Source organism: Tachyglossus aculeatus, unplaced genomic scaffold, assembly GCF_015852505.1.
Source record: "Tachyglossus aculeatus isolate mTacAcu1 unplaced genomic scaffold, mTacAcu1.pri scaffold_124_arrow_ctg1, whole genome shotgun sequence".
Classification (NCBI taxonomy): Eukaryota; Metazoa; Chordata; class Mammalia; order Monotremata; family Tachyglossidae; genus Tachyglossus; species Tachyglossus aculeatus.
Genome location: NW_024044853.1, coordinates 1155887 through 1157700, shown reverse-complemented (window position 1 = coordinate 1157700; position 1814 = coordinate 1155887).

Sequence of the window (1814 nt, the reverse complement as noted above, 5' to 3'; positions counted from 1 at the left end):
CACGAGGTCCAGAAGTTCTTCTGTGATGTCCGCTCCTTGCTAAAGACCTCTCATTCTGGGACGCACGTTGTCATCGATAACAATGTCGCCGTTGGTGTGAGTTTTGGTTTCATATTTGTAGTCTGCATCGTGGTCTCGTACTCGCGCATCTTCCGGGCAGTACTGAAGATGCCAGCCGCCGAGGGCCAGGCCAATGCCTTCTCCACCTGCTTCACCTCGCCGTCTTCACCATCTTCCTCTCGACTGGAACCTTTGCCTACCGCAAGCCCATGTCCGACTCCCCCTCGTCCCTGGACCTTCCGGTGTCCGTGATCTACTCCGTGGTGTCCCCCGCACTGAACCCCTTCATCTACAGTCTGAGGAATCAGGACGTAAAGGCTGACTTGGGGAGGGTACTATGTGGGTATGCATTCCTACAGAATAAAAGCGCTCTCTCTGTGCCCTGAAAGTAACCACCTGGGATGTTTCCTAGCCCCCTCACCCTGCACTGATCTCCCCCCGTCTCTTCTCTCTCTCATTAATTCATTCATTCAATTGTTTTTCTTGAGCGCTTACTGTGTGCAGAGCACTGTACTAAGCGCTTGGAATGTACAATTCGGCAACAGATGGAGACAATACCTACCCAGCAATGGGCTCCCAGTCTAGAAGGGGAGACAAACAACAAAAAACCCCAATAACATCAACAACATCAAAATAAATAGAATTAATGATGTAAACACATCATTGATAAAATAAACATAATAATAAACATGTACAAATATACACAAGTGCCCTGGGGTGGAGAAGGGGGTAGACCAGAGAGAGGGACTAGTGGTGTTAGGGAGTGGAGGAGGAGGGTTAGCCTGGGAAGGCCTCCTCGAGGGGGTGTTCTCTCAGTAGGGCTTGGAAGTTGGGAAGAGAGGGAGGGCATTCCAGGCCAGAGTTAGGACGTGGGCCAGAGGTCGACGGCGGGACAGGTGAGAAAGAGGCCCAGTGAGGAGGTGATCCGCAGAGGAGCAGCGCATGCTGGCTGGGCTGGGCTCCCACCTCCAGATTGACCTTGCGGGGGTCCACGTCCTCCCGGAAATCAGCGGTGAGTTTAAATAGCAGAACGGGCTGAGCCTGCAGATGTCTCTGAATAGGGAGGCCGCTGCCATGGCGATGGAATAGCACCGCCGAGAACAGCCGCCATCGCCGAGCCCGCTCAATCTCGACCCGCCCGGCCAGAGCGCCTGGAGGAGACGCTCACCGAAGCAGCAGGGCTTAGTGGAAAGAACCCGGGCCTGGGAGTCAGAAGGTCGTGGGTTCTAATCCCGACTCCACCACTTGTCTGCTGTGTGACCTTGGTCAAGTCACTTTATTTCCCTGTGCTGCAGTTCCCTCATCAATCCTACTGGCTTCCCTAAGTTTTCTGAAGATAGTCCCACCTCAGAGGAGTTTCATGGAGTCTGAACCCCCGCAGCATGCCATTCTGGTAAAGTCTTAGGTTCTTTGGCCTCGGCCCCAGTAAGGTGTCTCAGCGCAGGTTTTGATTTTTTCTTTTTCTGCGGCCCAAGAGGGATCCATTCCTTCCCCCTTTTATCGGTAGTTTTTACATCGGTTGTGCCCTTACCCTTCACTGACCTCTCAGCTTCTGCTACCTTCCCTGACCACAGTGGCCATTCTTTTCTTTTTTATATGGCATTGTTAAGCATTTACCAGGTGCCAGGCACTGTTCTAAATGCTGGGGTAGATACAAGGTAATCAGGTTGGACATAATCCATGTCTCACATGAGCTCACAGTCCTAATCCCCATTTTCCAGATGATAATGATGATGATGATGATGCTGGTACTT